We start from the raw sequence: 16564 nt of genomic DNA, 5'->3' as shown, positions 1-16564 counted from the left end.
AATTCAGTTAATAATGTAAATATACTAAATTGAGACGTTACAACAATATATGTAACCATGTCTCTAACAATTAATTTATTTCAAATTTCACAAGATCTTACACCTCAAAGTATCATATGTGAACAGACTATTCTATGAACATCAAGGATAAGAATAAAATTGATGTTACTATTATTCTTTTTATCACTCAACTAAATACAAAATAGTCCTTACTTCTAAAAGTAAAATATTTGACAAAATCACATGTAAATAATTTTTGTAAGTTAGTATATTTAAGTGGATAAAATCTACATGATAAATAAGGAAGTCACAAATTAAAAAAAAAATATCTTCAATTATGCAACTTAATTACAACAGACAGATTCATTTTCAACTAAAAGTTTATCTACATTCTTATACTTATTCTATTTAAAAAGTTTACTTATCCTCATTTTTATTTATTGCATGTAATTGTCTCCATTGTTATTTTAAATATTAATTATAAGAGAAAGAGTAGGTAATTCGAAATTTATATTTATTGATTTATGACGAGAAACAAAGAGAAATCATTATGATATTTAGTTTTTTACTAGATCAAAATTGGATTTTATAATTCAGAACACCAAAGTTCTTACAAGAGATTTTTGTGAAATTCATATATCTTATTATATTAAAATAACTCATTAAATTTCACATTAATTTTCATTAAGTACTCTTTAATACTTACTAATATTGTATTTAATTCCTATTAAATGAATTATTAATTTCTATATTTAAAAGACCTCACAACATCAACTCATAACCTCATTAGTATAGTGAAGGACTTTGTGGTAACGATTAAATTTACATGTTTTTACGTGTATATTTTCATGAATAAATCAAATTCTTTCTATTTTTTATCTTGTTTTATCTCTAAATTTGGTGTATTTTTAATTTTTTGTTTGTGTTTTAGTTAATATATGCTTATTTTATCTAAAATATCTCTTTTAAGTGTGTTAAATAAGTGAATAAGAAATATTTATATTAAATAAACATGTTTTGAACAAGAAAATATAATTTTGGAACAAATACCGGCATGGGACACCATTTGAATTTTCCCAACACAGCAAAATAAGCAAGCAAACTAGTGCTACAGGGGGGCAACGTTGGGCAGTGTCCCAGCATAACCAGTGACGTCAGGTGGTGGATACATGGTGTTAGCAGTAGTTAAAAATTATTTTATCTTATGGCATCGACTGTAAATAAGTGGCACCAGATAGTAGCTTTGCAAAAGCCATTATTGTGACACCCCATTTAATAGTATACACTACTAAATAAAATATTATAAAGTTTAATAATACATAAATAGTTAGAAAGCATACGAGATATTGTACAATTATCTACCTTAATATTTATAGTAATATAACATGTGTAAACCTATTAAAGCTGATAACAAAAAGGAAGTAACTCATATACAAAACAACTATATAAATTTATACAATTATGATCTTGCATCATCACCTTTCACCAAAGACATATCAACATCCAACTCATCATCTACCCACACCAATAGGTTATCATTGTAAAAAAACAACAAAACACAAAAAAAAAAGACAAGATAAACTAATCAGAAACATCATAAGACAGTTAAATCATAAATATTTCTAAATAAACATTAACAAAGTATCATAATTTAGGTAAACACAAAAGCAATTGACATTAGACTTAATTACCCAGATACATGCCTTTAACATAAGGCTTCAGTATAGGTGTGTACTTAAAGTAATATTTATGCTTTGCAGAGTCATAAACCCAAGGGTCATCATCCTACAACTCACAAGATTAGTCTCTTTCATGCCTAAGACCAAAAGTTTGGGTCTAGGACCTCCTTCCATTCTCTTTCCCGCCTCATTCTCTCTAAATGAGTTGAATGATTGATATTCTATCAAGATACCTCCTTTTTGAACTCTCATATGTCAAAGCATACACTAAACAAAATCACAATCATTCCTCCTTTGATCGGTTCCAACCATTCTCAAATGAACATCACAAACTAACCATCATATTAACATTCACAAAATCCAACATTTATAAAAAAAAGCATAAACCAAAAGAGCACATGTGAAAAGTAGTGTTAAACTATGTTAATCTCGCTCAATGAGAATACCTATTCGTTTAGCGAGTAGTACTTAAAAGCACTCTCGTCAAGCAACCAAATAGCTTGCTCAACGAGGTCATCCAACCAGACTTGTCTCACCCAACCATTGTCAAGTTAGTGAACTTTTTTACTTTGATCACGTCCAACAATATTATTATCATCTAGCGACCACCAAGTCAATAGCTCTCTGACTTTAGCTCGCCTAGTGAATATACTATCACTCAACGATGTCAAGTCAGCTAGTTCTCTAACTTTGGTCTCGTCCAACGACTACCAAGTCAATAGCTCTCTGACTTAGACTTCACCTAGTGAGTATATGCTCGCCCAACAAGTATATGCTTATTCAATGACCCTACATAATTCTGCACAACAAAATTCTGCAGATTTATGCCATTTAAGTCCTACAATTCAGTCCAACAACAACCACAAATGTCTAAACATACCATTCATCATATCATACACAACTCAATCATTCAATTCATGCAAATTTCATATCAACCATATAGTACACCAATTTCAACATATCAAGCAATAGTGAGAAATCAAAATCATACTCATTTTTACATGTCATATTTCATCAAACAACTCAATTGCAGAAACTAACTATCATACAAGCATACCATCAACAAGTATAAAATATTTATCAGTTAAATAATGAAATTAATTTTCTTTACCTAAAATATAGACTAAATTTATCAAAACCCTTAAAACGTCTTTAAGCTTACAAAAAACTTTACTTGCCCTTGGGAACAACACAAACATGATATGAACATACTATTATGTCCACTAATCAACAGAAAATAACAAAGAAAACTCAAAAAGTACATGCGAGCCAAAAGATGCCATATATAAAAAAATGATGAATGTATAAAAAAAAGGTAAAAAACTAACTTACTCTATTAAAAAAATTGATCAGACAAAAATGAAAAACTCGTTGTGATCTTCAAATAAATAAAAATCTAAAAAAAATAAAGAGAACTTTATAAAAAATTATTTAAAAAAAATATATTTTAAAATAATAAAACTTGTGTATACAATTTTTATTTATATTTTAAACTTTAATTATTAGAATAATCAAGTCATACCTTTAATATATTATCAATTTTAAAATAGGATTTTATTTTAAACGTAATAAATTTTAAATGACTTATAAAAAAATTATATTATTTGTGAGATGTTACCATATTTAATTTTTTAGTCTGGTCAATCTTTTTTTTTTTATTAGTTGTGAGATGCTACCATACTTTTAGTCTTTAATGGACAAATTTAAACACGTGGTGTAATTCTTAAAATAGTAAACTAGTTCAAATTCCTGAAAATTGAAGATGGCATATAAAATAATGATTAAAATTTATTACGTTTGAAAATATATATATATATATATTAAATTTCTTACTTATATTTTTTGTGTTTATTTTAAAAACATAAAACTATATTTATTCTTATAATTTGATACTTATATATATAGTGGACTTTAATTGGTTGCGATAGTTTGGACCTGTCTCTGTTCCTAGCCCCTCATGCTTCTGGACACGTGTCGATACCTGAGTTCATAGGCAGCTTACATCACAAAAATCACTAGTATCAAATTCTTCGTCTGTTTCTAAATCTACGAAAAGGATTTTCGAGGCATTCAAGAAAGTTTGACAACGAAAAAGTTAAGTATATTTTTATTTCATTTTTATTTTCATTAAATAAGAATAATATTATGGAAGATATAAAAGTCAGATTTAAAAAAGAAAGTCTATTTTATATCTATATTTAAAAGATATACAAATACTTAATAACCAAAATGTCTCTTAATTATTTTTTTTCAAAAAGTAAAGTAGATACACAAACGCGTTTCTCCACAAAAAATTATTTGTTGGTCATATGAAAACTAGTTATATGTAAATTTTATCTTATTAGAAGTTAAGTTAAATTTAAAATTTATTTTAAAATAGTATATAAAGTCTGTTTTAATAAAATTTTGTTACAGAGTGAATTTATTGCATCGTTAAATCATTTATTATTATTTAGTTTCACATTTAATACATGTTTCGGTTGTAGGGGCTGAGTCGTCCAATGCCTCCACGTCCTCCTCTGCTCGTATCTCGAATGCCCGGTTCTCAGTCCTTACTTCTCGATTTCCTTCTTTGTGCATGGGTGAGAGACCTGCGAAAGATTCTCCGATGCCAAAGTCAGTTTGAGAGCAATGACTTTTTTGATAGAATCGTAATAAATGTGCAGTAAATGCAACCTATCTACCACTCACCCTGGATCAGTATTTATAGTTTTTGCTATCACGGCCCAAACTCAGCCCGATAGCTTTTAACAATTACTTACCTTAAACCTGGTTAATTAGCGATGTGGTCGGTCGGTCTCCCGAAGTTTAGTCTTACGACCGGCCGACCCATATAGATAATCCGATTAGTTGGCGGTATAGTTGGCCGGCTTCGTATGAACTGTTGTTCATCCGAATGGCAAGCGGCAAGGTTGCGTGATCATAGACATACGAACTTCCGGCCTATTACGCCCGACCCCCGCCGAAGACGAGCGGCAAGGTAGCGTGATTGGACCATTATGGGCATGAGAACGTCCGGCCTGTCTGGTGCCCGATCCCTGCTGGTACAATATATATATATATATATATATATATATATATATATATATATATATATATATATATATATATATATATATATATGTGTGTGTGTGTTTGTATGTAGATATATTATATTTATAAGTCAATTATTATATTTAAGTTTATCCTTTTAAATATACAATAATCATCGATGCCTTACTACTAAATTATTCTATCAACATTCATTTTCTGTCTGTGCATCATGTGCTTGTAGGTATATACACCCTTTATTCAATATCCTATTTAAAACATATTTTAATCTTATTCCTTATGCTAATATTTCACCTACAATTATGATTCTAAATATTCCAAACTCATTTTATATTATATGAATCCACTCTATGAAACCAAAACTAGCATAAAAATTTTATATGCTCAATGGGATTCTCATATCAAACTCTTTTGACTTATAAAAAGATACATGCATTTCTTACTTATGATATTTTCTAACACAACAAACTATAAGAATCTCCATTCTTTATTTTTTATATTATTCCTTTCTTCGTTGTGTTCACAAAAGCGTAATTATGGGTCTTCATTTAGAGTTGTGAGAAATTTATAAACAAATTCAAGATAGTTGTATTAAAAAAAAGGGTATTTATTTTCTTATATACTTAAACAAAAAAGTTAATGCACAAACTTTAATGTCGTCGAATTTCATGTATAAGAAAAACAACTTATTGGACTATTCCATGACACAAAAATGATCCAGTAAAAGCTGTAATTTAAAAATAAAATAAATATAACACATATTAAGCACAAAAAATACGTGAAATAAAAAAAAAGCGAAAAACGCCGTTGCCGGGGATCGAACCCGGGTCACCCGCGTGACAGGCGGGAATACTTACCACTATACTACAACGACCTGTTTATATGTTATTGAGAGGTCCTTTATTTATAGAATTTTATAAAGCAAGTTTTCAACCTAAACTTTGTGTTTTACATACGTTTAAGCAATTTAAAAAAATATATATATCTCGGAAAATCTCAAATTTTCCATATAATGTGTATTTGGTTTAAAAATGTTATTTATTTACATAAAGAATTATGAAGAAATACTGCAATGCTATTAAACAATGAATAAATTTACATTTCATTGTCTCATTTTTTGTGTGCAAATATTTAAAGTGTTTAAAATATAAAATAAATTCATATATATATATATATATATATATATATATATATATATATATATATATATATATTCAGGTGTTTAAATATATGTTTTCTTGTCTTATAAAAATAATATGTATGATAGCAAGAGGCACTAAAGAAATATTACCAATTTATTTTTTAATAATTATATTAAATTACTGGAGTTATTATGATTTCTGATATTTCCATTTAATTGACAAAATTTCTTTATATTATTTTAATAGTTTTAAATTTATCTTACTTTTTTTAAATCAGACTTAAAAAAAGGTGATTGGACCTATAATATGTTATGAAGTGTGAATCGTACATCTTTATTAGTAGTGACTTCTATTTAATTATTTTTAATAATTTTAGATATTATGTATCCAATTAATTATACATCTCTTATTTATAGATTTTCAAACCATCTTAAATTTGTTGAAGTGAATTTTAAAAAAAGAAAACACTGGTTTAAGTTTTTTGGATGAATAACGATTGTTAAACAAAATTCAATTTGAGAATATTTTTTATTACATGACTCTCATTCAATAAGTGAATATATTTTTGTCGAGCATATTTAATTTCGCTAAGAGAAAAGAAATTAGTTAACAAATCATTTTGAAATTTCAAATGTTTATCTTCTCCTTTTTCTTTTGTATAATTTCGTTTTGTGAATTAGGTACATTGAAACTCATTAAATTTTTGAAATAGATTTACCGAGTGAAACCTAATTATTTGAGCAAATTAAGCTGATTGTGTTTTTCTAATAAATATTTAAAAATTTTCTAGTTGATACAAAACTCTTTCTCTTTTAACAATTTTTCTCCTTAAAAAATTATATGATGTGGATATTGTTTTTTTTTATTATTATTGACAATATTAGTTGTTAGTAATTGTAACATCCCAAAAATATAGCATAAAATTATATACATGTATCATCATTTAATAATATGATAGAACACTTATAGGTATAAAGTTAACCTTACAGTTATTACAAAATAACCATAAAATTTAAAACTTTACAAAAACACTACCTGTATTATTACAAAACTATGAACATAACCGATCGGTCAATACAGGATTATAGTGGGGACCAAACGATTCACCCAAAACTATACACAATACTATGACTAAACGATCATAAACTAAACAACAGGATTCTCACCGTCCAACTCTTGCTCCAACGTACACTTCTCCCCTTCTGCTCACACCCAAAAGGTGATCGTCGCAAAAGAAAAACCGAACGGAAACATGGACAAACAGAAAATAAGGGTAAGCTAATGTAATTTAATTTACTATACATACATACAGTTTCTACAAGTTCAAACAATGCAAATCCGAACGCTACATCAGATTAAAACCAAGCACAAACAAACATATATAAAGTAAACATTTATATAGTTAAGACCGATTGTAATACTCATGTATAGACCTGACATCTGATTCGACCATCCAGATCGTATGAATATGTAGCTTGAGGCCGTTCATGCACTCGAGTGGTGTAGTAACTGGAAAACCATCAGCTGCCACCCGAGGTTAGTCCGTTATAACTCACCCAAGAACCTATGGGCTAGGACCTCCTGTCATTCTCACACAATGCATTACCCATCTCTACTTGAGAATTGGTAATCATCAGAGTATCAGGATGAACTCCGTGAATTTCACTGTCCATATTCATACTTTACTACATCATTTCACATTTCACTGAGACATTCCTCCTTGGAATTCTCTTCCACATTACATGGAACATATACCTTATTGGAATATCCATAAAATTCCCCATACACATTAGATCAATACTATTATCTCAAATAATTAGAGTCACATAGTGAAAATATCAAATATTCATCCATAGAAGAAAACTAAACGGTAACAACACAACTCATGAATACAACCGAACGGAAACTAACTAACTGTGACAAAATCGAACACTTAAGCTTAGACTGAATACTTATAAATTAAACTGAACTCTTAGAGTAATACCGAACGGTGTTTCACTATCCACAGAATAGGACCGAACGATCCATACTAGGGAAGGATGAGGAAATGGCTGAATACTAAAACTAAATAAAATACTAACACGAAACCGAGCGCTATAACCTAAAATGACCACTAACAGTTTAATCCAAACACTTAAGGTAGATTCCAAATACTATTTATAAGATCTAACACTTTTAAGAAACCGATCGTTACAACAATATGGACGAACTATGTATAGGAACAACTATCCCATTATAACCAATGTATTTAAGCCTAGTACAAGTACGAGATCTAACAGTAGTATAAGAATTATCACTAACAAGACTACCCAACCCGATAAGACTGATCATTATTACAGAATCATAAACCACTAGGATGTCAATCACTCACCTAAGACCGAGTGGTCATGCACGGTTACGACTAAAAATCTAACTCTATTGATGAATTATTGGCTGACCATGACCGAGCGGTCAAGATCGAACACTCAGCTTTTCTGCATAATTCTGCAGAATTATACAGGATCACCAAACTCATAAACACAACATTTCATACAACATAACCAAATCATCAAATCATTCAATTTCACACAAAAATAGAATCATCACTCAAACAATTAAATTAAATAGCTTCCCTTACCTCATAACAGAACGAAACGCTCACAATGAAGAACTCGCTCACCACCAAAAATCTCATAAACCTAAGATTCACTGATTGAGGAAAATAAACCAACCACAAGACCGAAAATGTGATCAGAATTTAAAAAGAAGAAGATGAACACATGCAAACAGAAACTTGGCTTGCATGTGCCAAAAACTAGACTTTCTCAGAATAAGAAAGACCTACCAGCTCAAACCACCACTCGATCGCTGAAAAGATAACTCTTGCCACCAGCCAATCTCAGACAAAATCTTATTGATGATCGGATGAAGGAGAACGTGAAAATTTGTAGAGAAAATGAGGATAATTTAGAGAGAAGTTAGAGAGTAGGAGGAGAAAAGAAGGTTTCAGAATTTTAGAAAGATAAGTTGCATGCAGAGAGTGACACCAGATTTTAAAATTTTCCTTTATATACTACCGTAAAAAACCGATCGGTCCACTCTGCTGCTCACACATATGTTCCACTTTCTGAATTTCTAAATTCTCACCCCTCCACCTGACTTCCACTTTCTCTTTAAAAATTAAGGGTCCTGGCAGTAATGGTAAGAGAGATGAAATTATAAACTCTCTTACCATTCTTTCCAAACTCATTAAGCCAATCTTATATATCTAAATTGTTAATTGAGAGAGTTACAACCATATTTTCTTCACGTGAATTTTTTGGTGAAGTGTTATTTTAAGACTACATTTACTAAAGAAATAATTTTACTTCTAAGCACTTAATATTATGTTGTGATTGACAATTTGGAAAAATTTGGATTCATAAGTAAGATTGGATTAATTGTGTGACCCTTGGTTTGATCACATGAGACGAGTTAGAAATGTATATTATGAGTTGGAGACATAAATTACATTATGGACTATTCACAAGAGTGTTGATGTTTTAAGATATTAAAAATTACTTTCAATTGTATTTTCATTTAAATTTAAATTGTAAAATAGGTGCAAATTTAATATTAGCGGGTCTAAACATTGGGAAAAAAACAAGAGAGATAAATTGGTTGAAAAATGTTATTTAAAAATTTCAAATAATTTTTTTATCAAATATTCAAAAATAAAACTTAAGAACTCAGAATTTTTATATTAATATGATTCTTCCAGAATTTACATTCATTAATTCATAAAACCTAAGGTAAAATTTTCACTTATTTGAAATTTTTATCAAATATTCAAAAATAAAACTTAAGAACTCAGAATTTTTATATTGATTTGATTCTTCAGAATTTATATTCATTAATTCATAAAATCTAAGGTAAAATTTTCACTATAATATTGAATTATCTAAATAAAAAAAAATGTATAAATCATTCCTTGAAACACCCTTCAAGAACACACTGGTGCAAAGATATCAAATCTAATTACGAGAAAAGAAAAGAAAGAAAAGATACCACCTAAATATGCGACAAATATTAATAAAAAAAATCATATAATATAATCTTAAACACTTTTTCCAAATAATAAGTAATGTATGATCCTCTTAAAATATCTCTTTCAAAAAATGTTAAGATATCTATATTGGAAGATATATGTTATCGCAAAAAATAAAAATAAAATAAAATTTATATTTTATTAAATTTAACTTAATTAAAATTAAAATTAATTTTTATTTTATATGGTAATTTAATTAAAATTAAAATTAAAATTTTATTTAATTTAATTTATATTATATTTTATATATTTTTTATAATTTAATTTTATTTTAATAGTTTAAAAAATATATTTTTTAAAATATTTGTAACTATCTACTAGTTTTAAAATATCTTGTAGATATTTTTAAAAACGGATATATATATATATATATATATATATATATATATATATATATATATATATATATATATATATATATATATATATATATAAATATGGATATCAGGGGTAGCATATGTATTTTCTTTTCCGGTCTTTCCCTTTAAACTAACTCAAATTCATTCTTCAAAATCTATTTTCAAATCTAAACACACAGTTGGTTTTTTCTGGAGGGAATTTAAAAAGAAAAAGTGATAAAGAAAAAGTGATGAAAATTGGATTGTTTGGAGAAGAAAATAATAATATTTGAAGAAAAATAAAAAGAAAGTTTATATAAAATTAATAAATGATGTGATGAATGTAATTAATTAAAAAATATTCAATTAATAAAAGGACAAGATTACACATAAAAATAATTTAACTTAAATTGTAAATAGTATAAATTATATTATAATAAAAAGTGAGTGATTATTTAAACTGAAAAATAAAATATTGATAAAAGTATATAAATTAAAATATGGTTTTTAAAAATTAAGACGAAATAAAATTTTGAGAATTAGTTTAAATAAAATGAAGTAATAATTTGACATTATATGAAATTATTTTAAATTGAGATGTGATTATTTTAACTTAATATAAGCTAAATGAGAGTAATTTTGTTAAACCAATTAATAAGAACAAAATAGTAATTATGTTAGGAATAAGTTGGTTTTCCAATCAAATCCCCTAAAAGAAAATCACTCCCTATCCCACTCCTCCAAATCCTCCCAAATCAATTTATTAAAACCGACAAATGTTGATACATAAATAAATAAAAACAAACAGACACTAAATGTTGATAAAATATTAATGTGATAGAACCTGATTACCAGGGATATATATATATATATATATATATATATATATATATATATGCTTTTTTTTTATTCAACAAATAAAATTGCTTGAAATGTTATCACAATCACTGAATTGTCAAATCTAGAATCTGAGTAGGAGAAATGAGATTGCAACCTTTTTTAGTAACAGTTTCGAAACCATGCAAGAGGAGAAAGTTGGGCCTTTTTTGTTTACTATGTACACTCCCCTTTCCTTTACTTTTTTATTCGATTACTAAGTATAAAACCTCTTTTTCATTTTGGTTGTCCTTTTATTGTATGTAGTAAATAGAAAAGTACATTCCACAATTTTGAAAAGTAACTTTCAGAGAATATTTTCTTTTCATAGAGTACTTTCTGAAATTATTTGATTAAACTTTGTTTAATTTTCAGCATAGAGGATAGGTTTATAGAGTGAGTTGAATGAATAGTATAATTCCGGTTATAGTAAGGTCAAAACTGCCATTGTCCGTGTCTAGTCACTGAGTAAAAGAGAGAGAGAAAAAGCAGACAACGAAACCCTAAACCATAGCAAAGAACACAAAACAATGAAAGGGTGTGTGAATAGAATGATTTGAAAAAGAGAAAAGTTAAGGTTAAAATGGGAATTCCACATTCGAAACAAAAGAAGGGGGAAATGAAGTTAGCAAGTTGGGAAGTGTAAATAGCAACTTTATTTGAGTATTTTTCTCTGTAAAGTTGAACACGCTCTGCAATGCTGTGCCTGAAGCAGAAACCGGAAAATGGAAAACTAGAGCATGGACAAACGTTAACAGTGACATGTCAAATAGAGAATATAACGCTTCATCGTGATCACGGGAACTTTCTATAGAGTTTTGATTCTTTCTAGTTCCTATTGTTAGCACAGTAGGTCTATGTTACTCATATGGAATATGGTTAATTATAAGTCGTTTACTCAAAAGCAAAATTCAAAACTTTTTCTAGAAATAAAATCAAATTATAATATATAAATAAAAATATATCTTAGATTGAATTAAGTTTAAATGACAAATGAAATCCATCAATAATGTTTAAGTTAATGCATGAAACTAAGTTAAGAGATTTGTTAAAGAGGTAGACATAGGATACTTTTGAGTGAAAGTTGATATGAAAAAGTAAGCATGATAATTCATAGCACCTAATGTCAACGACTGAATCATGAATACAACAAAGCTGGTCATGTCAGACTCATTCAATTTAAAAAATAAAAAAATAAACTCATGAAAAGGAGGTGAATGTGGGTACCATGCTGCTATAGCTATACTACTATTGATATTTTTTAATTTGTATATAAGTTAATTTTATCTCAAGATTAAACTTCTTTTATTTATTTCTTTTAAAGTGTTTCTCCAAAGTTTGTCCAAAATATCTCTATACATCTTTCTTCATAAATATTTCTATTTTGTTTCCATACTAAAGTTTTTAAATCACTTTTACCTCTTAAACCACACATTATCTTATTAATTATTATTGAAGAATATATTGAGCACCAAAATTAATCTGTTTTCTTTAGTTTCAATAATAAAAATCTTTTGTGGACCAAAGTGAATCCTAGTCAAATGAATGCTACTTAGGTGGGACCTAGTATTGAATATGTTATAATTGAATTAGATTAACTTTATTCAATATTTTGAAAATGTTGGGATGGCTTCATCAAAAGGTCACAAATTGTAGAAAAAGAAAGGGGAAAGGAGTTCAACTTACCACTTTCTACAATGAAGGAGAAATGAGAAATGGGGGTGGAGAACAAAAGAAAATGAACGAAAAAAAATGAATGTGTTGAGTATAGAAAAAAAAGATTAATTAGGTAAAAGAAAGTATGAAATCATTAATATTTAAATATTTTGATACGTATTATCAAGTGAACTGATGATAAGAAATACTTTGTATTATTATTTATCAACTAAGAGTATAAATATAGTACAAACGATGTAATTTTTATACAAGTTTTTAAAATACAACCATATAGGTATAAGAACATCTAAATACTCAATCCTTTTATGGATTGGTTATAGAAAAATTTGATTAGCTACATACATATCTAGGTCTATTCGACTCTCATATTATAACCAAATTAGTTGGATGTAATTGTGTTGGAGGAACATTAAGAAGTCTAAACACACCTATGATAAATTCATTAAAAGTTAACCAACAAGCCGTTGAAGGAAAAAAAACTATATGCAAGTAAAAGAAGAATTCCTCTTTATACCTCTCTTGACAATAACAAACATTATTAATGACACTCACTCTTCTAAGGGAGTCTGTTTTTCGACACTTCTTTCTCAAACACATAAATGTTATTCAACCATGAATTCAAAATTTTAGACCACATAAATTGAAAAATTAGGTTCTAACTAAAAGATTTACTTACTCATACCTAGGGATGGCAAAAAAAAAAATGCGCATGCAGGTATCCGCAGATAAAATTCGTGACAGATAGTTGATATCCGCGAATATTTACTATCTGCGGATTGTGGGTAACGGGTATTTTAATACCGCTTATAAACTGGTCGGGTGCGGGTATTATACTATCTGTACCCTTAAAAAATAAAAATAAAAATTTCATTTAATTTATATTTTATTAAGTTAAATTTAATTAAAATTAAAATTAGTTTATATTTTATAAGGTTAAATTTAAATAAAATTAAATTTAAATTTAAATTTTATTTAATTTATATTATATTATATATATTTTTTGTAATTTTATTTTAATAATTAATAAAAATATATTTTTAAATATTTGCAAGTATTCGCGGGTTTTAAAATATCCGCGAATATTTTTTAAATGGGTATTCGTGCGCAATATGGGTAGATTTTTTTTTTCGGATCCGGGTTGTGGATAGGTACTATTTGTGCCTGACTCTACCCATTGTCATCCCTACTCATACCCTTCTCATCTAGGTAGTCGGGACTACTATTACTACTATTGTTATATGGCTCCTCTCTAAAACCCATATTTGATTTATTGTAAGACATACCTTTGAAGTAATTGGCTTTGGGAATAATTCACTTTTCTCACAATATATCAACAACAAAGTGATTTCACAAAACTTGATACTTAAATGTGATAAATGAGACTCTTGTTTATAACAAAATTTATGATCTTTTACCTTTTCCCCCCTCCCCCCTCCCCCCTCAACCATTAGATCTCTTTAGATCTAAAGGCTAAGGGTTGCAACTCTATCCCTTCTAAGCATTGCACTACACTTCTCGAGGCTAGGAGCTACTATACCCATAAGGTTATATATGACACAAATTTTTTTGCAAACTTTGCAGAACGACTACCACATACTGATATCATGGTCAACATACCAAAAAATCAAGACCGCCTACTAATATTTGATATCTTAAACCTCTTCACAATTCATTTAATATGTCACATGTAAAGCCTAGGGGCCCGATGTACTGTATATGACCGAGTACCCCTCAACCATACTAGTATAAGTCGTCTTTGATAAATACATGTCGAACTACTAAGTGGACATGTACTCGACTCATCTCTATTCACATCATACAAGACACTTAATCACCATAACCCATGATTAATTACAATGATTCAAAAATCAACAAGTATATGGGCTAGTAAATTCAGACTCATCTAGACAAAAACTTGTAAATAATAAATATAAATAATTCATTTTACGATATACATTAATTATATTTTATTAAGAGAGACTAACTTGAATATTGAATTGTTTTCTACAAATATAATCCTTACTTAAGAAAAAATCAACACTTAAGAAAAAAGACAAGTACTCTGGACGTGTTTGAAATCTTTGAAAGTATTTGCAAGATATCTTCTTAGCTTTTGTAAAAACAGTTATAAAATAATAGCTACAACTATCATCATATTCTTTCTTTTTATTATGTTTATATAATCTATAAATATTTAACCGCTACAAAAGTTTATTTTAAATTAGAGTTCATGTATGTGTAGCATTAGAGTAAGGCTTCGCTTAGCAATTGGTTTCACAATATTAAAAAAAACAAAAAAACCATGGGACACGACAATCTCCTAAAGTTGAAAAAAATAGGAACAAGAAAAGAAATTGCAAAATTCCTTTTAAAGTTTTAATACATTATTTTTAACTAAATAAAAGACAAAATATTGGTATTTATATTTTATTTTCGATTTATTTAACATTAGAATATAGTTAAATTGACTTTGAACAACATGTGTCTAAGTTAATATATCAAGATGAAATGTATGTTTTCAATAGGGTTTTTTGTATGGTAGAAAAGTGAAAATTGTCTCAAAGAGTAACATATAGTTTATTAAATAATAAACTAATAGGTAACATAAATAACTCCTAGATCTTAACTACAATTGTTAAAAAGTCTTTAATTATAATAATTGAAAGATAAAAAATAATTAATTAATTAAATATACATTTATTTTACATTTTATTTCTTTTCTGTTGAAACTATCTAAAACTTTAATTTTCTACCCTTTTAGTTAAATATTTAAAGTGTTGAATTTAAGTAATTTCCATATTAAGTTTTATAAACTAAAACCTTGTTAATATAAAAAATAAAATGCACGCATCAATTAATCAGGATTATAATCCCTAATCTGAAAATGAGAAAAGAGAATCCCTACTTTGGCTTACCATGACCAAAAGTAAAATCGTAGTGTTCATTTACTGATGAAATTAAAGGAACCAATTACATGCTAAAAATTCATTCTATAATTTTAATATTTATTCTCTTTAACCGAAAGTGTTTTATAGTTTATTTTTGGTTATTAAAATATACAAAATTAGATATTTTTATGATTCACAATTTTAATCTAAAATACAAAACTATTTTAATTAAAATTTTATTTTATTTTTTTTATTGTATTTCATACATTTTAAACTAGTTTTTGTTTAACTTTATCGGCATATTTGATATTTTTATCACCTATTCATCTCAATCTACCATTTTTTTCTGTGCCTTTTAAATTAAATTTACATTTTAAAAATAAATTACTTACCATTAAAACCAACCTTATATGAACCACATGTTATATATGGTTCAATGTAGCCTACCAACACTGCATTAAAGAAAATCTTTACAATAACAATAAACTTATTTCACAATAAGGTTACGTATATGGATCACATCATTAATATCATTTAATTTAAGGTTTAATCCTTTCGGACATCCCTATTTGGGTAGGGTTGTCTTAAATAGGTTCTTGTATTTATTTTTATCTCAATTAGGTCCCTATTTTTATAAAATTGAGTCAATTGGAACCTTGCCGTTAATTTCAATAGACGGTGTTAAATTTATTGAGTCGTGGCACGATGACGAAGCAAATTTTAATGACGTGGATCAAATTCATTTGCACGTGGACCTACAGCACCGTCGAGTACTCTCCTTCTCTCCCCTCCTCCTCTCCCCCTCCCCCTCCCCCTCCCCCCGCCTTCGTCTTTCTCATCGATCTTT

The 16564-nt window shown here is 27.8% G+C and overlaps 1 non-coding gene across 1 annotated transcript; it reads right to left on the bottom strand.

The window, feature by feature from the left end:
* Positions 1 to 5532: 5532 nt before the first annotated feature.
* On the bottom strand, positions 5533 to 5604 carry TRNAD-GUC (transfer RNA aspartic acid (anticodon GUC)). Its single transcript has one exon. It is a non-coding gene; the product is annotated as a tRNA-Asp (tRNA).
* Between the last annotated feature and the right edge of the window lie 10960 nt (positions 5605 to 16564).

The sequence above is a fragment of the Vigna angularis genome, chromosome 3, assembly GCF_016808095.1.
Source record: "Vigna angularis cultivar LongXiaoDou No.4 chromosome 3, ASM1680809v1, whole genome shotgun sequence".
NCBI lineage: Eukaryota > Viridiplantae > Streptophyta > Magnoliopsida > Fabales > Fabaceae > Vigna > Vigna angularis.
The sequence above is the reverse complement of the archived record's forward strand: the minus strand, read 5'-3'. Positions and strand labels throughout refer to the sequence as shown.